Raw genomic sequence first — 22,651 nt, 5'->3', positions numbered from 1 at the left:
GTCACCACTCTGACAGCTGAGCTTTGGCAGGAGATTGTGTGAGCTCTCCTGACCCTATTCAGCGCAAAAGAAATTAGCTAAGCTTAAATTACTTTTCAGCATAGAGGACAATAGTGCAGAAATGAGTGGACTCACAAGACTTAACCATGCTCTGAAGTTCAGACTGCTCAGTAGCCTGTGGATGTAATACCATGAAGTCCACAGAAGTTGAACTTTGGTTGCAACTAACACGATGTCCAAGAAAATGTTCATTTTCACATGCATATGGGCAGTGATATTTCTGAACATACCATTTTTGTCAAGGCACCTTAGCATTGGCCATGAACAGCTAAAGTGTTGAAATATCATTTTTTATACGAAGCATTAAGTGCTATGTGTTAAATAATGAGGCTTTGAGGGTATTTTTTACTAGTGAAGCCATACTTGAGCCCAGCTTTCAGTGTGGCAGTGATGTGGCTTCTTAGCAAGAAACTCGGAGCTGGTGTGGGGACCCCTGTGCTGGCAGAGCAGGGGGCTGCAAGACAGGGCCATTGGCAGGGCTGATTTTGGGCAAAATAGGTATTGGGTATTGGAAGGTTCAGCTTTCCCAAATGGCAGGCCTTATTTGTCTTGAACCATGTGTAAATTTTACTTGGATGTTGTCAAGGACCTGAGTGCCATTTTTGGGAGAATCCCAGATTTCTCACTGTACTTGGACCCATCCTTTCTCATCAAGGGGACAACAGGCAGTGGCTCCCTGGCAGAGCTGATCTTGGCACATAAATCTCTGCTCTGTATACCTTGATATAATTGTCTAGCACATGGTGGTAAAAAACAGCTGAGGAGCATTTATAGCATATTTCTGTTCTTTAGGTAAAACTAGCAAATGTGAATACTGTTTAACTCTCTTAGCCTGTAAATTCACACAAAGAAAAATATAAAGCAGAATCAAAGAGAATGACAGATTCCCTGGGAAGTCTCCTAGCCAGGAGATCACTTCCCTTGCTCCCTGCAAACGACTGCTTTATGGGGTGCATTGAAGTCTGATCAAGAGCTCTTGGCTGATACAAACTGATGTTGGGTACAAATGCTGTATTAATGTGTGACAAGAGAAGTGAACAGAAAATGCCCTAAGTATAGCCCCTGGCTGTATATGTGTGATGTTGGCTGCTGGATCCTTTGGGGTACCTGCACAGGTACAAAGCCCTACCTTCATTGAGTAGGCTGGTCAGCTGCTCAGAGGGATCTGAGATATATTCTCATGCAAGATTAGAAGGGATAGTTTCACAGTGTACATTTCCTGGTGTCATATCTCCCATTCCCAAAACAGGACTGCTTCCTCTTTCATCAAGGTCACACAACTAGTTTGAAGACCCAGACCATGAGGACCAGTAGGCCTGGAAAGTCTTCCTACCATGGGAGAATGTGAAGGATTCTCCCCCTAGAGTTCTCCCAGCCTGGACCTGCCTGAACCTCCCTGGGGGTGCCACTGTGGGAGTAGTTAGTGGTGGATTTTTTGCCTCTCCACTTACTTCCCTATGCTCCTTTATGAATGCTCCTAGTGCACATTAATGCGCAATAGTTTATTCCGCTTTCAAACCTGCCTCACCTAAAGGCACTTGTGTTTTCTGGCAGGGTATCCATTAGGGAATGAATGAAGGGTAGTTAGTGTGCTATAAAAAATCACACCCTTACTTATTGCACACTAACTTCACTTTATACATGGAATATTCCAGAATGAAGAGTGTTTTCACTTTAATCAATGCACAAACTACCATTTTATTATTATGGTTTATTTTTTTCTGATGTAATTTATGATTGAATTATGCTCCAGACTGGAGCATAAAAAATACTTTTATTCCAGTATAACTACTCCCCTTTGGAAGCAGAGTCATTATAATGGAATAAAGTCCATTTTATTCCAGAACAATGTAGTGCTCTCTACTGCCAGCAAAGGCCTGAATGTTGTAATTTATAAAGAGGGAAAAGTAAGGGTAAGAACAGGGGGAAAATTAAAGCAAGGATAGTCAACTGATAAAGGTCTTGCGAATATCATACAAGTGAGTACCGAATATAGCCCATAGTGAGGAACACTAAACATCCACAAACTAAATAAAAATAATAAAAATGCCTCCTGCCTTCCCCTCATACATCTTATGAGGTGGTAGAAGGGGTTGTGGAGAAAGGATTGATGTCTCTTGCTGGGAAGTGAATTATTCAAACTCCTGGCTGCAGGGAGCTCCTACAGTTATGAATCCCGTTTGTCTTTGTGGTGTTGCCAAGGCAAAGGTAGCCTCTGGTTCTCCACGGGAAAAGGGCACCCTCAGTGCTGTGTTGCCCCTTGATGCTGAAGGGCAGCTCCCTGCCTGCAGACTCCTTGTCCCCCAGGTATCAATGCCACCCTGGCCAGCAGCAGCAGGGGCTCCCTGAGGCTGAGAGCCAGCTGTGCTACTGCTCAGGGCTGGGCAGGACAGGTGTACGGGGTACGGATCCCTCAAGCACCCATGTGCAAGCATTCTCCTGTCCTTCCCTCTGCAGGATCTGCTTTGGTCAGCATGTGTAGTATTTCTAATAGCAACTCAAAACCACTCCTCTGGGACTACCAAGGCGTAATCAGCTCCAAGCAGGCTGCTAAAGTCACGAGCAAACTCCAAATCCCAGATTTGGTGTAACAAGACCTAAACATATGCTTTTTTAGCCCTTAAAACAGCGAAGCATTATTTTAACCAGAGGGTAGCTACACTTTGCTAAATTCAGCTACAAAAGGAAATGCAGTCATCCTCAATGATGAGGGCCAAACTGTCACATATCACACCACAGCTGTGTGTTTGCACTTCTTAGAGAAGGACTTGGTGAGCTTTTAGGATGCAGCCACAGGAAAAAGGTACTCTTTTTCCTCTCCTGTCAATAATTCCCCATGTGGCAATCAATTTGATCTTGCTGAGGGCCAGGACCTATATTTCAGAGATTTTAAATTATGATGAATAGGAGTGAAAAAAGGTTTTTTTGCTTCTTGTACTGTGAGGGCTGGCATCCTTATCCCATACCTATTACCCTTACCTGCTCCATCCCCAGACACACAGCTGTGCTGGGCTGCTGGACTTGTCTGGAGAGAGGATGGAGAGCTGCTGGATGGGGAAATGTGGCAGAAACATAGCCTGCATTTCTGCTGTCCCATTTTGAAACAGAGATGGCCCTGGGTTGGACTGGGATGAGAGAGCAGATGGAGAGTCTGGGTTGTGCATGATACTGATATCATGATGCTGTACAAAGAGAGTACTTGACATTTTTGGTAAACACAGGTGTATGCTTCAAGTGGACGTGCTGTTGGGACTGCCACTGTATATACAGCTTGAAGAACAGCCCAGGCAGGCTGCAGTGCCAAGACATCCCATCTCACTTCCCAAGCTGACCGTATCTCCCTCACTGACCCCACACATCTTCCAGAGGTGTACATAAGTCTGTCAAGAGTGTATATCCTATCCTGGTTGGTACCATTAACACTGACACCTGAACAGTAAGATCATCTGACAACAACCTGACTCGTTTCAGCTCAGCTTTTATTTCCAGGCCTGGGCATCCTGCTCAGGCAACATATGTGCAGAGTGATAAGGGCCTTTAGAGGAGCCCCAGAGAGATATGGACTAGTGTTCACTCCACATTGGCTGTATAACCAGAGGTGGGCTCCAGGGTGAAAAAGGGAATTTATGATATGTCAGCTAGATACAATATCCTTCAAAATATATTGTCTGTTTCTTGAGCAGGGGTTAGTGTGTCTCATAAAACTTTTGGCTACACATAAGGAAAATAAGTATTAAGAGATTTAGGTATAAATTCTGTCAAGATCAAATAAATCCATCTGCTTCTGACAGGTAGACTCTGCTGTGTTTGTGGAAGAGAAATCTGTGGGATGTGGCCTTAACAGACCTTTCTCTCCACTGTGAGGATATTAACAGCAGTAATTCCAGCAGTGACCTGCTCCTCTATCTGGAGAAGGCTGACCTCCTGTTCACCAGCACTCCTCCACCCCAGAGTTGGCAGCATTTGGCAAAGCCGTTTAGAAGCTGCCTGCAGGTCCTTCCTACGACCTTGTGGTAGTGTCATTCTCAGATCAAGTATCCTTCCCGGGAATGTGACAGTTTTGGAAAGCCAGCAAAGCTGCTGCCTGGCTTCAGGCACAGCTTCAGCTACTTAAGTCCAAGTGGGAAAGACCTTGCCAGTTTTGAATGCTTTTGAGCACTCCCCTTTGGCTATTGTTGCTCATATTTTCTTTACAAAACTATTAGCTTTACCAGGCCCATTAAATAGCTATTAGGCTGCCCGTTAGCAGATGCTCTGGATAGCTTCACAGGAAGGTCTCAGCATGGGCTCCTTGTTTGTAAAAGGCAAGGAGAGAGAGAGAGAGAGAGAGGTGAGGTCAGGAAGTGGGACCTGGGCTACCTGTGAAGGAAAAGTGAGAAGGAGAAAAGCTACTGCCACTACCAACTGCTCTTCACAGAAGAGGGAGAGGGTTCTTGGAGGGTATGTGTGTGGGGCAAGGAAGGTAGAAATAGGGCTCAACTAGACCTATTTCTAGACCCGTAAATCCTAGGCCAGGGCTGGCCAGTGGAAGGATCAGAATCCCTCATGCAATCACTGCCATCAGGTTCTCCACATCGCTTTGACACCAAGATCACTTCAGAAATGCAGAAAGAGGTAAACCAGAATAACTGTTTTTGGTATAGGAAGCTCCTGGACAAATCAGGAGAAGCATCTAAAATCTGGTACTCCAGATCCAACTACACAGGCTCTGCCCACCTGCCAGGCGACTGGCTTGGCAGCTGCAGGGCTGTGCTGGACTCTTTGCAGCTCTGGGACAAGTCCAAGCACGCGTGTCCCAGGCTGGCATCAGCACAACTTTCATCATGAGCACAAATCATGCAATTATCCCAGCCTCTGTTTGCAACTGTGTACTGCTACCTCTTTGCATTTCAGATCTCCTGGAATCAGCTGAGTCCTGCCTGCAGGTACCCCAGGGAGCAGAGCAAACTCTCCTTCCTTACAGCCCAGTTGCAAAGGAAGGCCCTCCATTTCTTACGGGGGGTAGATGCAGGCTTGGATGGGCTTGAGAGGGGACACCAGAAGAGTCTACAAGGGCAAATTAACAATTAAATTTCAAAAAGTGGTGGAAATAAGGTGAAAGCTGGCCATATTATAAAAGCAATAGTCCTGCCCAGATACTCACGTTTGACTGGGAAAATGCCAAGTGGATCTATATTGTAAAGCTCTGCCAATACCCCTGATCCTACCCTGCAGCATCTCGCCCAATTCCAGTTCTTTTTATCTTGCCCTAATATGCATATGTGCACACACAGACACACAGAGTTTTGCCAAAGCACCCTCTGTCCTGACCCTCTTCTCTGGCAGCTGTAGTGGTTCTGGGTATCCCCGAAGTCTGAGCAGTCAGGCAATCATGCTGAATTGTGTTTAGTGGAGCCAAGTTATTGTGATGCTGAAAAATGAGGACAAGATTGAGGCCATCAAGCTCATTTTTATTGTTCGTTGGAACTCCAGATGTGAAAGCTAATGGATTTGGATTGGTTGCTAGCAGCAAAGCCTCATCAAAGATCTTTTTTTCCTAAGGGCATTCAGTGCAATTCACTGATTGATTAGAGGCTTCAGACAGTTTGAATGTGGATCTGTGTTTGGGCTGGATCAGGCGCTCATGAGGAAGCCCAGCCTGCAGCCTTCAGGCTCATGCAGGAGCGCTGCAGCCTCAGCTCAAGCAGGCTGGGAAGCTCTCAGGGAAGAGAGAGAGTTTTGCAGAGACATGCTTTGCTACCTTGTTGGGTTTAGGCAATGGAGGGAGGGAACAGGAAGACAGACAGTCTCAGGACTATACAAAAGGACTTCCCCAAGAGAAGTTTTTCTTACACGACAAAGGTACGAAAATGGTCTTCTGCAGATGGTCAGTGCAGGCAGGCTTCGAGGAGAGGAGTACAGAAAGGTACAGAGAATTATCCTCTCCTGGGAAGGTGGAGATGTCTATAAGGAGGAGATACTGAGGTGACTGGAAAATGCTGAGGGCTCTGCAGAGGAAGCATAAATATTTAGGTAGGTCAGATCCAGGGATCAAGATGTGATCACTTTGTGAGATGATAAGAGTTTGTGGGAGTCTCAAAGGACTATGACTCAGGCAAAACATATGCTCTCAGTGTTTCTGATTATAGTTTTATAACTTTTACTAAAAATCTTTCAGTCTCTGTCAGGAAGCCAGATGAGTTACAGATCTGCGTGTGCCTGTCAGGTGCCTGCTGCCATGCCAGCTTGTCTTCTGTTGGCATTCATTTGGGTAGTTTGCTTCTTTGTCTGCAACACAAGTAGTTAATCACATGGAGAACCTAATTAGGTGGTAACGAACCCAGGTGTCTTACTTCTCTCAGTGTAATAGGACATCTGCCACTACTCTAAGAGCACTTAACAATGACTGACTAACAATGGCTGTAATGTATGGTCTTGAAGAGACAACAGCTTCCTTTAGTGCCTCAGCTAGGATGTGGCTTGTCGGGAAAGCCTGAATTACCACTCTCCTCACCCGTGCCAAAACTCATGGGTGCCTGACTACCACTCAAGGAGAGCCTCATCCTGAATGGTGTGGGTGAGAGAGATGCAATCAGGCTGGGAAGCACAGGGTCTCTTGCAGGACAGGCCTGGTGAGCACGGGCTGAGTGCAGCTTACCTTGGCAAAACGCTTTGGACAAATTTGTTCTAAGAGAGTGAGCTTATACCAGCTCAGCAGTTGATCCAGTCCTAATAGCCCCAGGATCAGATTTGCTGCATAGTCCAACCATTCCCTACGACTCCCACAAGCACAAAATAACCTGTTTTTTCTGCCTAGCATCCAGCTGGGCTGGTGTGGCTGTCACCACATTCCACCCTGCTAGATGCATAGGATTGCTGGGTTCTGGCTGTTTCCATGTTGTGACCAAATCTTGCTATATGTACAGTCTTCTCAGTAAGATTAAGAAAATAGTTCACAGCTCCTAATCTGGCAGAGGTATTTCACTTTTCCCTCTGTCTGAGAAAGGAAATTATAATTTTTCAAAGCAGTGCCTTCAGCCTTTATCTGCGAATGCATTAGTTCTCCAGCCTGCTGTTTAAATCAGGCTGTGTCAATGGGTGACAGTCACATTAGGTTGCCTCTGCTCTCTCCTTCCATCTCACTTCCCATTCAACTATAGGAGTGCAAGTCTGGCTTCCAGGAGAAGTATCCACAGGAAGAAAATCAACAGTCTTTCTATCCATTAAGGCAGCCTTTGTATTAAGGGCAGTTCTGGGAGCAGAGCCCTGTGTTGTCACAAGATGCCCCATGTCCTACCCTGTCAAATAGCCAAATCTGGCAGATAATGTGTCATAGTTTAATCCCAGCTGACAACTAAGCCCCACAGAGCTACTTGTCCTTCTGTCCTGGTGGGATGAGAACTGAAAAGGTAAAAGTGAAACAAAGTGTGAGTTGAAGTAAAGACATTTTAATCGGTAAAGACAAAGCTGCATGAACAAGCAAAGCTAAACAAGGAATTCATTCACCACGTCACATGGGCAGGTAGGTGTTCAGCCATCCCCAGAAGAGCAGGGCTCCATCATGTGTAATGGTTCCTTGAAAAGCCAAACACCATCACTCTGACTGTCCCTGCCTCCTTTCTCCTTCTTCCCCCAGCTTTATATGCCAAACATGAGGTTTTATGGTATGAAATATCCCTGTGGTCAGTTGAGGTCAACTGTCCCAGCTGTGTCCCATCCCAACTTCTTGCGCACCCCCAGATGTGAGAAGCAGAAAAGTCATTGACACTGTAGATGACATGGTTGGAAATAAAATTGTCTCTGTATTATTAATATCATTTTCAGCACAAATCCAAAATACAGTCTCATAGCTAGTCTGAAGAAAATTAACTCTATCTCAGCCAGAACCACAACAGAAGGAGACATCAATTCTAATTGCATTATGCCATGACAAGGTGTGGGATGTTTCTTCCTGACCCAAGCTGCTGATTGGCAAAAGCCCTGAAGCATAAGGATTAATAAGTCTACCAACATTTATCTTAACTAGCATAATTGAGAAAGCTGTTTCTATTCATACTACTGTCTGCTTCCATCTTTTTTTGGAACGTGCTGAACCATATCACTCTAACTGAACAGGATACAAATCCATTTAGCAAATCCAGAGCTCCTTTCCTAACCACTTGCAAATTCTCTCTTCTTATCTTGCTGACAAAAATACTGTGGAAGGAGAAGTACAATGGGGCATACTCTGTGTGTGTACCTCCCTCAGGCAAAGAAGGAATTTTGCAACATGCTTCAATGAGATGCCTGAAATCCCTCTTGTTTAAATTGTCCCAAATTTGTTGGTGCTTAATCAAAGTTAAGCCACATCCTAGGCTTTTCTCCTTGCTTTTCAGCAACTAAGGGAATTTCATGCTCATGAAGCTCAGTGACTAATAGCAGTTAATAGTGCAGCAGCAGATGGCATACGAGCTCTGCTTGCTTCTACGCTGGCTGCGCCAGTGCCCCCCACAAAGCAGCCCTGCTGTTCCCATCCAGCACTTGGCACTGAGATCTTCCAGTGCCCACTCCTCTCTGTAGTCTCCCAGTGTCTCCCAGCCCAGGGATCTTCATGCCAATGCTGCCAGTGATCCCAGTGGTCCCCCAGCCACCCCATATCTCCCAGGCCAGGGCTCCCCCTGCCAGGCTCTGCCAGTGCCCCCTCGTGCCCTGCAGCATCCCTTGCTAATCTCCCTTTGTTTTCCTTAGCTCACTTACTACTTGCCAAGACACCTCTGTTGTGTACATTGTGATTACACTGAAGATACCAGCAAAGGCCCCTCATCAGCTATTCTGGCTTTGTGACTACAGAAACAGTAAATGATAAGGTCTCTCCTATTTCATAAACATAAATGTCACAGGTCTTATTCTGCAGTGCTTCTAAACTCCGCACTCACTTTGAAACCAATGGGAGCTCTGTGCACAAAGCAACTCCCGAATAATCACAGTCTGTCAGCTCTATAATGTCACAAAATATTCCATGTGTGCAAATATTTGGATTATTATTTATTGGGTGTCCACAAAGTGCAAATATCAACCTACCCCAGAGATACATTATAACTTTCCAGGGTAGGAGGATGGGTAGAGCACTGCCTGCTCATAAAATAGCCGTGTGCCTGATAGCAGTGCTGAGCGCTTGTGATAATAACCACTGCTTTTCAAGTCCTTTCCATCAAAGGATTTTAAAAAGTCCATGAATTAAGGCTGACATTTTCATTTAGAGGTGACAGATGGGTGGAGGCAGTGCATCTCTAATTTGAGCCACTCTAGATCTGACTTCCAGAAAAGTTTCTCTCTGTAGTTTCCATTTTAAATTGGAAGCCTTGGGCAAAATTAAGAAGATAACTCACAGAGCTACTTCCTTAGGACCTGCAAGGACTCATGCTTTAACCAGTTTGCTGCTCCTCCCATCTCTTTTGCTTTATTTTACCACACCTTTCCAGAGTGTTGGAAAAGGCTACTGAGGTTTTCACTATTCATTGCCTGATGGCATTGGATGCTGAGGCCAGCTGAAGCTTTTTGAAGTTCCGACAACTTGCATTTGAACTTGCTAAGCACTGCTGGCTCTGTCTCAGAGTTTGAAAACTCACAACATTGCTAGGGAAGGTGATTTACAAGTAAGTGACAGATGCAGTTGGGCAATCCAATTGTCTTGGCTCACAGACTTGGACTCTCATTCCAGAACCTTCTTTCATGGCAGGTGACGCTTGTTGATCCGTGAGACTAGTTTTTCACTTCTTATTCTTGATGTGAGGCAATGAGATGTGAATATGAAAGTAAATATTGGCTATGCTGAGAAAAACTTGACCTTTCTGTTCTTATCCGTTGCAAGTTGATTCTGAAATTGCTTTCTTTCTCTGTCTTTTTTAAAAACTACTGTCACTTTCAGTATCCTGAAGGAAATATTTTATTAGAAAGATTAGTGTCTTGGATGCCTTGCAGCACCTGCTGACCAGCAACAAAGCATACAACAAATTAAAAATGGAGAGGACCCCCCAGGAGAAAAAAGAAATGGAACCACTGGGATTTTTTTTAACTGCTTTGGGGTCTGCATGCTTTTTCAATGTCTGGACTGTTAGTGATTCTTATAGCTCTATGTCTTCGGGCCCTGCTGTCTGTCATATGTAATGCACACCATACACTGTTGGTAAGCAAACAGCCTCAGTTTGCTTAGGGAGCTCCCACAGACTTCTCTTGCTAAACCCATAGCATCAAGGCTCAGGATGGCTCAGCTGAAAGTCCAGGTGTTTCATAGGTGAGAGGAAGATCTCTACTGTGCCTGCTGTGGGAGGTTGGAGATAGAAGAGCTCTCAGCTGTTATACAGAGTTTGTGCAGCAGAGCTCCTGTGCACTCCTTATCTGTTCCAGTGCAAAGTCAGGCAGCTTAAACAAAGCCGTTGCTGTGCAGGATTTGGACAGGGGAAACACCAATGAGCAGTTCCCATGTCCGAGCTGGGGACTGTATCCCCTGCTAAAAAAAATACCCAGAGCTAAACCTGGTAACTTTAGCCACTCTACTGAATTTCATAGTGGATATTTGTACCTTCTCTATTTGCACCTTCTCTACCACTTTATGACCTCTTCACATTCGGCCAAAACTAAACCCACCACTGTTGACTTCATGGTGCAGGGTAATGGAAGAGTGGAATTAATGGAAGGATAAGCTGAAGGCTTGCCATAGCCTTACGTATTGCCTTCAGCTTCATGGCTCACTGAATAAAAAGCTGGAAAAGAATTCAATGCAGTTCACAGTTTGCCCAGCCAAATAGACAGAAGACCCAACAGGATAGATAATTGCACTGGGAGATATCAAAGGAAGAGATTTCCATAACAGGCTCTACTACCTCTCTTGAATCATGAGTCATTGTAAATTTTCCCCTATCCCATCTTGTCTCATGGACATGGGAAAACTATTTTCACTGCATGTAAAATGTGCAGCATGACAAGTTTTGGATTTCAGTGGTAAATGAAAGGTAATGCTATTATAAGCAGTCATAATAATAATAATTAGTATTTTTATTCTGAGTGAAGAATAATTTTTTCTCAGCAGGGGGCAAGTCAGCCAGGCTAAATTCAATTTCTCCAGAGGGATTCCAGGAAATTGCCTCAAATTCCTTCACTTCTGCTTCCATTTTTGTACTGTACTCTACTTAGGAAGTAACATACAAAATTGCACCCATGCCTGTTATTTTAACCCTCATATTAACAGGATGGCACACCATATTTAGATATTAAAGGAGTCTTTCCCTTACATGTTATTTTGCTGCCTGCACTCCCTCTGGGCATGCTCTCTAGCTTCTCCATCTCCTTCTTTACAGCTCCTATGCATGCATCACCCTGTTCTGGCTAGCTCATGGCCTCCCTCTTTCCATCCAAGCTTTCATGGTGAATTTTTTAATGGTTGAAGCACTGTAGCACTGCCAGTCCATCAATTAGTAAAATGCTCCCATGGCTCTGCCTATAAGCTCTGTTAGTAATGTTTTGCTTATTGCAAATCTGCTCCCTGCTGTTGTAGGCACCTGGCTGCCTTTTCCTCGTGGCTACAATTGGGATGCATCGGAGATCAGGAGCAAATCCTCATTCCACTCTTGCTACAGCCAGCCTCCAACCTGAGGGTGAAGAGGACACAAGGGGAAAAGGGAGATATGGCCTAGGCAAGAGTTTATGTATATGTGTACAATGCTGTTTGGAAGCTGGTACCAAGTCTACAAACTTTAAAGCTGCTCTCACTGGGGAACGTCACTGGGAATATTGTTGTGCTTTGATCCAGGTATTTGAGAAAGGAGAGTAATGCTATTATTTTGGAGCCACAACTAATCTATCAATAAAACAGAGATTGGTGAGGAAACTTCAGGGAAGAACAACTATCATTCATTTTGGCACAACTAAGGGCCTGAAATGGAGCAACTTGAAACATGTAATCTTAAAATAAAATACCTTAAAACAGAAAAAAACCCCAAGTAAATAAACTCTAACAGGTACCAAGATTTTCCAGGAAGTGTACAAAACATGGGCAAGTACAGAGAAATTACTTTTTTGGGATGTGCTTCCAGTCTCCAGAGACTGACAATTTATGGACTACCTGCATCAGGCATTGCTTAGCCCACTGAAGATAGTCTGTATTGTTTAGCTGCACTTGAAGAGTTAGTCTAATCGCTTTTATGGTGGCTTTTCTGCCCAACATAGAATAAGATCCTCCCTCTGTAACATCACACTTCTCAATTTATTTGCTGTGGCTAGTTGACAAATTCTGGGTGTCTCAGCAGCCTTGGGGAATGGACAAAACCAGAAAGGATTGTTTTCCTTTGGTGAAACATAAGCCTGATTAGCATTCTGAGAAGCCAGGTCAGGGTTTTGTTGGGTTTGTTTTTTTCTTTTTTTTTTTTGTATTATCCCCAGCCTCTGTTACATGTACCAGATACCTCTGGGGATGTTGCTGGACAAGATTCTATTATTTCCCTGGGCTATTGACTACATGCCAAATAAGATTTCTCTCCAATCGAACACTTCTGAAGATTTAGGCACTGTCTCTATCACAATTGGTGGTGTCTAGTAAAACAGCTCAGTTCATTTGCTACACCTTGCCTGGGTCACGGGGGAAGTTAACTCTGTGGGACTATTAACACCCCATAAAGACACTTTCTTAGCTTTAAAGCACACGGCTCTGAAAAGTCAGCAGCACCTTAGTGATGGGCTGTCTAAAGGCTGCTGTTGTGAGCATAGTGTGCTGCTCACCCCACGCAAAACTAAACAAAGAGACTGTGCCTGGAAAGCTGCTGGGCAGGGCTACAAATCTCTTGTGCAGGCATGAGTAGCACAGTTCCTATGGCCTAGGAAAACCACAGGCACACTAGCTACACCTGCACCTATCAAGAGCAGCATGCTAAGCTCATCACATCCTAAATTTGATGTCCTGATCTGTCAACTTTTATGTCAGCAAAGATGATTATTTGCATAATAATGTGACCTATAGAAATGGAGTAATTCTCTAACTCCTGTGGGATGATACTCTTCCATTTTATTTTTCAATAAATACCTGGCTTTGGTTCTCCAGCACAGAGTGGAGGTTTGTGGGTTTGTTCTGTGAGTAGCATAACTTGATTGAGCGCAGTGAAGCTTGGCTGAATTAAGCAATGTGGACATCAGTCCCAAGACCATGAGAACTGAAAGTTAGAGGGTCACTGCGTCTCCAAAGAAATCTGACAAATGCATGCTTAACTCTGCACATTACCAAACTGTCCTTATGCCAAAAGACAAGCTACAGCATAAGCTTCAGATTGGATTGGATATTAGGAAAAATTTCTTCACAGAAAAGATTGTCCATTATTGGAACAGGCTGTCTGGGGAAGTGGAAGAATCACCATCCTTAGGGGTATTTAAAAGTCATGTAGATGTGACACGTAGGGACCTGGTTTTTGTAGTGGACTAGGCAGCGCTGGGTTAGTGGTTGGACCTTATGATATCAGAGGTCTTTTGTAAACTGAATGATTCTGTGATCATACTGATGACTAAATCAATTAAGTTTTGGTCAAGCATGAAAGGTTCCTAGAGGTGAGAATTGTCACTGCCATGTTTAGCCTAATACAGAGAGTCAGTCATGAAGATGGGGGCCACGTTCCCTTGATCTTTTCCAAACTCATACATTAAAATGGTATGTTTCTGAGAGTGGCAAGAAGCCTCCATTCATGCAGTTTGGGAGTCACTCACTCTGTATTGGACACTTTTGCTGGTCTCTAGAAGATACTCCTTCAGTGACGCTGATGTTGGTTGGAGAGGATTTCTTTTTCATTCCTATTCTGATTAGAAGACTGCTGGCCAAGAGCCTTCACCTAAGTTGTGTTACCAGCAGCAGAATAATGGACCCCAAATATGTAGGAAGCAGAAGAAAGCACAGGAGTTTTAGGTTCTCACTTTTTTTCCTTAGGCTAGTATAAATAATACTAGTGTGTGTTCCTGTCTCAAGCATTTGCTGTCCGTTGCTCTTACATGACAAATTATGACTGAGTCCTGTCTGTGCTACAGTTAACAATCCTTTTCTTTAATTGCTTTTCCTTCCTGCCAATGAACACCAGGGAAAAGAGGCTCCAAAATGGTAATAGATGTTGTAAAACCAAAGGCAACCATCTTCTTGTTGTCCTGTTTGTAAGGACAAAAATTATTAGACTAATTACAAGAGAGATTTACTGGGATAGATTCTCCATTGGTAAGAGCAGAGACTTCCTGGAGCTGATCATGTAGGGAGGGAGCAGACTCCCCCACCTTAACAGCATGGTCTGACAAATACGATGAGAAAGGTTATGATCAGAAAGAAAGGAAAGGACGATGAAAGAAGAGACTATGGTCTTGTGATGTTCCCTTCAGCCTCATTATGCATAGCACTACATAGTGCTTCACTGTTTTTCTCTCTTTATTCCCATTCTTTTGTTTTCCTTTCCTTCTACTGCTTCCTTGCTGTGCAGCCTGCATCTGGCCAGCTCTGAAAATGGAGTTATTTCCTGGGCCGAAGCCATGTCAGCACAAACTGTCCTTGTAATAGGAGAGAGCCAGTGGGAAGGAGCAGGAGTGAGGAAGCCAGATGTTGTCTCAAGCCAGTGACATGAGCCAATATCCACTGGCTGAGAGTGTGAGCCATCCATGTGTCCTGCCTGCAGCATTAGGCAGAAGCTTCTGTTGTCTTCTGCCCCCGTGGGCGTGCTTGCCACAGTTGTCACAAATCCAGCGCAAATCTTAACACACACCACGGCAGAGTGGCTGTTCCAGACCAAGCTGCCTCTTCTGTGTCTCCCCCAGGGGCTGATTTGGGGGTGTAGATCCTCAGCTCCACTCTGTACCAGCTGTGGGTTTGTCCCTCAAGGACAGATACCAATAAACATGGACGTCTGGTTCTTTTCCTGCCGGGGGAGATGAAAATGGACTCAGTGCGTGGAAACCATCTGGGATGAAGGCAGAATTGGCCCAAACAGCTCTGGCTTAAAAGAGCCAGCAACATGGAGAGAAAGTGGTGGGAGGGAGCAGAAGAGGGGAGAAGAACTGGAGAGGGGAGATAGTTGTGTAAATAGAAGAGTGAGGAATGAGCATCAGCTCAATCTCCTTTTTCTGGCTGATTTTGGCAACGAGGTGCCATGGCCTTCACTGACAGAAGCTCTTATCAGCCTGATGTTGATGCGACCTTATTGCTTCCCTGGTTTAAAACATTTTTTCTTCTATCAGTGGTCCATTCCTTCTCCCCACCCCCATCTCATTTTTCCTTTTACAGCCTGTTAATGAGCAAAGTGCTTATGCAAATGAGAGGCAGAAACAATCGCTTTGGATAAAGAAGGGAATTGTCAGGGTAGAGACAGAATCCAGCTTCACTCTAATGAATGCCTCTCTACCTTGGCTCCCATGTTAACCCTCTTGCTTTTCACTACACCTGAAACTACAATGTTATTTTTTAACTTTTGTGCCATAATATAAACACTGATATCTGTCTTTCTGGTAACACCATTGCACATGCCCATAGAATTGTAGAAGCATTAGCACCAATTTTCATTTTCTTGCTGTACAAAGATAAGCCAAAGGGGACGAGGGTTTCATCTCTCCCTAGCTTGCTATCTCTATGCAAATTTTGTGTCCATTCTTAATTGTTCATTTAGGAAAGTAATTTTATGTTGTTTTATCAGCCACCCTTTGTGTGGATGCGGTCACAGTAACGTAAAAGTGCTGGAAAGCTGTGTTGCTTAGTCAAACTGGACTATTACTTGTATGCAAATAGAAATGAGGGTGCCTTAAGGGACTGTTCTGTTGTTGTTTTTTTTTTCCCAGCATTAAAGCAATGTATTTTCTAGTGTGAACAAATATTTAGAAATGTCAGAGCTGCTCTGGAAAGTATTGAGCTATTTCAGTAGAGAAAAACCTCAAGGATATTTCCTGTAAGCATTGCAGGGTATAGGATGTGAATCCTTTAAGGAAGCTTTTCCTTTTACCAAGATGTTAACTAGCTCCTGAACTTAAATGTGATTTTTATCAATACTTGGGTAGAAAAAAGGGCAGGTAGAAATAGCAAGATGTTTGTATGAAGCTGAGAAGAACTAGCAGAGTACGGGGTGCTGCTTAGGTAAATCAAGGCCCATTTGTTTTCATTTGACTCCAGGAGTTAGCCAGATAACTCACAGCATGGGTACAGAGACTCCTCTTTTCTTTTCTTTTCTTTTCTTTTCTTTTCTTTTCTTTTCTTTTCTTTTCTTTTCTTTTCTTTTCTTTTCTTTTCTTTTCTTTTCTTTTCTTTTCTTTTCTTTTCTTTTCTTTTCTTTTCTTTTCTTTTCTTTTCTTTTCTTTTCTTTTCTTTTCTTTTCTCTTTCTCTTTCTCTTTCCCTTTCCCTTTCCTTTCCTTTCCTTTCCTTTCCTTTCCTTTCCTTTCCTTTCCTTTCCTTTCCTTTCCTTTCCTTTCCTTTCCTTTCCTTTCCTTTCCTTTCCTTTCCTTCCCTTCCCTTCCCTTCCCTTCCCTTCCCTTTCCCTTTCCCTTTCCCTTTCCCTTTCCCTTTCCCTTTCCCTTTCCCTTTCCCTTTCCCTTTCCCTTTCCCTTTCCCTTTCCCTTTCCCTTTCCCTTTCCCTTTCCCTTTCCCTTTCCCTTTCCCTTTCCCTTTCCCTTTCCCTTTCCCTTTCCCTTTCCCTTTCCCTTTCCCTTTCCCTTTCCCTTTCCCTTTCCCTTTCCCTTTCCCTTTCCCTTTCCCTTTCCCTTTCCCTTTCCCTTTCCCTTTCCCTTTCCCTTTCCCTTTCCCTTTCCCTTTCCCTTTCCCTTTCCCTTTCCCTTTCCCTTTCCCTTTCCCTTTCCCTTTCCTTTCTTTTTTCTTTTTCTTTTCTTTCCCTCTTTCCCTCTCTCTCTCTTTCTCTCTCTTTCTCTCTCTTTCTCTCCTTCCTTCTCCCTTTCCCTCCTTCTTTCTTGCCTTCTTGCTTTCTTCCATAAGGTCTCTCAAGCAGCTCCTAGCTGTGCAGAGGACAGAAACCAAAGCTGGAGGGTAACAGCAGACTTTACATCAGATCGAGAGAAGTCTATGTCATGAAGGTTATGGTCTGGAGACCAAAGTTGAGGCAACGTGTTTGGCACTTTCCCATACAGTGTCTCAACAGCAAAGTCTGGGATAAACCAATGCACCTTTTGTATCAGGGCTCATAAATGGAAATTTAATGTCTGTGATGTAGTTCCTGTTCCTATCTTTCCTGTCTTCTAGCATCTAGCATAGAACTATACATATAGATGGGTATGAAAGGGCAGAAGCAATGTATTGGGGTTCATTCAGAGATTCACAATTGCCCAAAAATTCTTATTGCCATCACTTGAATTTTGTTTTATTTTCTCATCTAAAAATTAAATCATCTACTTGTCCAGGGATGGATGAGACCCAAAAAGTCTCTGAAACTAAACTTCTACCTGTATGGCTTTCCCCACAAAACAGTTCAGAGCTTATTAATATGTTTCAGACTTGTGCTCCTCTGTCAAACTGAGTAGAAACTTACCTACTGACTCAAGGCTATTAGCACAGACTTACAGACAGACAGTATAATCACAAAACCCAAAGAAATCAGGATAAATTAAGCAGAAGTAGGTGCTGTTTGCAGGTGAGCAGGATCATTTTTCATCAGTCACCTCTTCTGGTGTGGAATCCCTTGGGATCTTTGGGATGGCAGTGAGGACAGAGGTTGTGCTGGTAGGACACACAAGAGTCTAGAGTGCACACTGAGGGTCTGTCTCGAAGTCCTCATTACACAGGAGAACATGGCCTCACAATGGTGAGTGTTCACCACTGGGTGATGCAGATCTGGAAGGTAGGATTTGTTTAATTGATTAATGTAATTAATTAGTTAGGGAACAGTAGTTTTAGGGCTAAGCTGTTTCATCCTGTTGCTCCCTACCAGCCTAAATACATTTGGTGTTTGGAGCCTGTTCACCCCTGTGTTGTCCAGCTGATTTTACATGTCTCCACCGGTGGCTAGGATTTTAAACATTTTCCTTTGGCCAACTTAATGAGGCTGCTGAAAAGGGTTGGTAAAGCTTCTGATAAGCCTCTTGATTTTTATTTTTGCTTTCCAAGCCTTATGTGAATCAGCCCTTTTGAATTCAGCCACTAGCACCTGGAAAGAGGCCACCAGCACTTGGGGGCCGACAACATTATTAATGCAAGTCATTATTTGTGTGAAAACGCTCCTGGCTCATATGAAGCGTGTGGGTTCCCACTGATTCAAAGGAGATGGAAATACCTGCTCTGTGCAGATAACCCATCCCCCTCTGCCTGTTCTGAGCCATCAACACCCACCACTCCAACCTGGCCCTCTCCAGCAGCCCTCTTGATGAGCTATGTGCATTTGCTCAAGGGTCCCTTTACGAAACTTCTGAGGTTTTGCAGCAGCATCAAGCTAACAATGTGTAGTATAATTTAGAGATGAATGAGAAGTTACTCATCTGAATTGAATGACAATAAGAATTTCTCAGATTTGAGAGGATGGGGAGGAGAGATGAAACAATAGCCAAAAGAAGGGAAAATATTAAAAAAAAGGTAATAACACCCTGATCCATCTTGAAACTAGTTTTTGGTTTGTTTTCAGTTATTTGGTGGTTTTTTAAGATGTTCTCCCTCTTAACAATGTGCAGATGTCTTTATCTGTGTAGACCCATTCTAAAACCAACAAAATAAAGTTTTGAAAGTAAAAATAATTACAGACAGGGAGGCAAGCAGGCTGAATGCAGTCCAGGTTTGTCAAAGTGGAACCAGCACATACTAACCAGATAATTTCCTTGAGGAGGAGGACCAGCTTTCTAGAGATAAAAACCTGTGTCAAATCTAATTTGTTTTGGACTTTAGGAAGGTGATACCTAAATGGAAAGGTGATACCCTACATGGGAAATTACTGCCTAAATCTGCAGAAGACAGAGATTAGGAATAGATTTGCAAGAAAGGAGTGTGTTGATGTAATTAGCTGATGAAACAAAACTGTCAGTCTCAAGACAAAAGTGAGATAGTGAAGGAGGCATTGTGCGAGCTTGAAAGTTGTAGAAACAGAATGAAATCATATAGTGCAGAGTAAAAAGTTGCGTTCTTGGGATTCTTCTGTGTGCCAGAATAAATAAATTCATAAATTCCATAAATTGCAAATGACAGTAGGGAGAAAGGACCAAGATGTTATTCATCCTGTGATCAGCTAGTACAACTGTGAGCAACCTCTGGGATGCAGGTGAGAAACAAGCAAATGCAATCTTAGGATGAGTATTTCTGAGACCGACAGGGAATTTTTAATATCATTGTTTGAGGCACTATCTGGAACCAGTCAGTCACATGTCTGGCTGAGCTGCAGCAGGAGCAGAACAAGAAGGCTGCTGAAGAAGTCTGTGAGACCATCCAGGAGAATGGAGAACCTGTCATATGTGAGGAGACTACGAAGTGTTCTACTTGTCTAACGAAACAAAGGCTGAGGAGTGATATGATTATTCTCTACAAACACTCTAAGAGGATAAACGTCAAGGAGGAAGAAGAGCTGTTTAAGCTAAAAGACAATGTTGGCACAAGAGCAAATGGGTATAAACTGGCCACGAATAAAAATAGGCAGAAAATTGGAGGAGAATGACTAACCACCAGAGGAAGCAGGCTCTAGAGCAGCCTAGACAACTGGTATGGGTGAAGCATACAATTACAGAGGTAGAGGGAGGCACGATCAGTGTCTATGCCCCCCATTAGTGATGGGTCAGCACTCTCACAGCTTAAGACTGTGTTTGAGACTTCTCCTCTCTCAAGAGAGAGTATGAGGCTTCCTCCTCTTTCTCTCTGCCCCTACTGTATTATGGCTGACTCCTCTTGCTGCTGTGCAGGCAAATGCTGTATCTGTGTTTGGGGTGTCATTTGACCTGGAGAAAAAGTGTTTATCTATCATGGTGTGTGCAGTGAGAGAAGATTGGCTTCTGTACCTCTGTACTATGGTGTTCCAAAGTATTTTACTTCTCTAGGATGGGAACAAATATTTCTCTCTTAATTCTACATTGCCACTTTATTATAACAAAGGTAACATTGCATGATAAAAGCAGCTATATTTTTGACGGATTTATTTACTTATATGATTCCTCCTTTACCCACCATTTAACCTCTGAGCTGGATTTAATTTTACATTTTTTTGACAATGGAAAGAACAATTCTGCCATTTAATAGATTTCTTTAGAGTTGTAGCTTCTTCACAGGCAAAGAAGGATTAGGGGACAGGGATGGTAAGTGAATTGTTTGTTCTCATTTCCTGCTGACTCACTGGTCTCTGCATTATGCTTACAACATGGCTGAATCACCAGGGGAATCTAGGCAAGGCTCCTCTAAATCCCATTTAGGATAATTTGAATTAGGAAGAGAAAGAAAAAGATGAAACAAAGACTAAGAGGAATTTAACTGTCATAGCAGATTCCAGGTGCAATTCTTGTAGTAGATGCTCACAGGTAAGGTGAGTCAAGTGGATCAGAGAGGCAGAGAACATACATCTTCATTTCAGTTTGAGAGACAGAGATCAAGATATTGCACGTTCATAAGCAGAGTATTGCTGAACTATTGAGAATTGCTTTGACTAGTTCAAGGTCTATCTATCACATTTGACATTCACTAACACAGGATTTTGCAGCTTTCATGTCTCTCAGTCACCATTCCCAATATTTCCTCCACTACTGGCTGTGAGGTAAGACCCTGTTTGTGAACATCTGTTCTCTTTGTGGTAGCAAAAGAACAGTAGAAGAAGGGAAGGAGCAGGAAAACTGCTTGAGCTTCAAGCTTTGAGTATGAGGATTGTACTGATCAGGAGCACAGAGTGGTGAAATCAGTCCCTAATGTTTAGACTCAGCCTAAGTTGTAATTGCTTGTGTGATTGTGGATGTATTCCAGTGCCCACAGAAGATTTGGAAAGCAGACTAATATCATTATTTTTAGTGCAAATACAGAATAGAGAGCAGATAAAAAGCCCCAGTGTGCTGCTATTCTGTCTTATACTATGACCGTAGTACATTTAGAATATAACTCCAAGTATCAGTTTCCCTTACTAATATGTATGAGCCCATCCAGGCCTTAGCAAGTTCTTTGATGAGTTATTATATTTCCTCTGAAGATTTGAAGTAATCACTTGCCAGCCCAGGCTGCTCTTTCCTTGGACAGTGTGGGCACAGTCATTAATAATGTAGAAAAATCTTTGAAAAATGCTGACAAACCTGATAATGGTTGTGCTGCTGGCTTGCAAAGGGACTGGGGAAATAGCTTTCTGAAGCATATGTGAGTTGGCTGAAGCCTACCTAATGTAGGGTAGGCTAATCTAATTTTAATCGAGATATGGCTGTAGCTCCTACAGCTGTACCTGAATTAGACATGCATTTGCCAGCTCACATACTGCTGTCCTGTGACTGCTGCAACACAGATGTTGGGCCAGGCTGCAAAACCTCCCACGTGCTCAGCTCTGCTCTGCCACACTCTGCTGCAGGAAGTAGACAGAATTCAATCCCCTGGGCAGGTTTTATCTGTCGTGGGTTGATTCTGGCCAGATGCCAGGCACCCACAAAAGCTGCTCACCTACTCCCCTCTGCAGCTGCACAGGGGAGAGAAAATTTAACAAAGGGTTCATGAGCTAAGGACCAGCCGAGATCCCTCATTAAGTACCGTCACAGGCAAAAGAGGCTCAACTTGGAGATATGAAGAGCAGGATGATAAGTAAAACAGGACCTTCCAAACACCTTCTGCCCACCCCTCCCTCCCTGCTCTACCTCCTCCCCCAGTGGCACAAGGAGAGAGGAAATGGGGGTTATGGTCAGTTCATCACCATGGCTTCTCCTGCTGCTCAGGGAGAGGAGTCCTTCCCCTGCTGCACTGTGGGGTCCCTCCCGTGGAAGACAGTTCTCTGATGTGGCTTCATCCCACGAGCAGCAGCTCTCTGTGAACTGCTGCAACATCCATCCCACAGGCAAACATCCTCTCAAAATTACTGCGGCGTGGGTCACGCTTCCATGGGGTGCAGTCCTTCAAGGACAGGCTGCTCCAGCCTGGGAGCAGCGCTACTCTCCCCATGGGGTCACAACCTTCTCCAGGCATCCACCCACTCCAGTTTAGGTTTTCTCCATGGGCTGTGGGTGGATCTCTGCATCCCTGTGGGCCTCCATGGGCTGTAGGGGCACAGCTGCCTCACCACGGTCTGCACCTGGGACTGCAGGGCAATCCCAGCCCCGGTGCCTGGAGCACTTCCTCCCCCATCCTGCCCCTTCCTTCTCTACTGACCTTGGTCAGTAGCTACAGAATAGCTACAGAGCTGTTCTTCTCACATGTTCTCACTCTTCTCTGACTGCAATCACAACTTTTTGGTTTCCTTTCTTCTTAAATCTGTTATCACAAGGCATTATCACCATTTCTGATTGGCCCAGCCCTGACCAATGGCATGCCCATCTTTGGACTCTCCAGGGTTTGGCTTTGCCGGACATAGAAAGAGCTTCCAGCAGCTTCTCATAGAAGGCACCTCTGCAACCCACTCCAACTACCAGAACCAGGCCATGCAAAACCAATGCAGTATCAAATACCCAAGGAAATTGTTAATAACAAGAGATTTTGGCACTGCT

The sequence above is a fragment of the Motacilla alba genome, chromosome 1 (assembly GCF_015832195.1).
Source record: "Motacilla alba alba isolate MOTALB_02 chromosome 1, Motacilla_alba_V1.0_pri, whole genome shotgun sequence".
Lineage (NCBI taxonomy): Eukaryota > Metazoa > Chordata > Aves > Passeriformes > Motacillidae > Motacilla > Motacilla alba.
The sequence above is the reverse complement of the archived record's forward strand: the minus strand, read 5'-3'. Positions refer to the sequence as shown.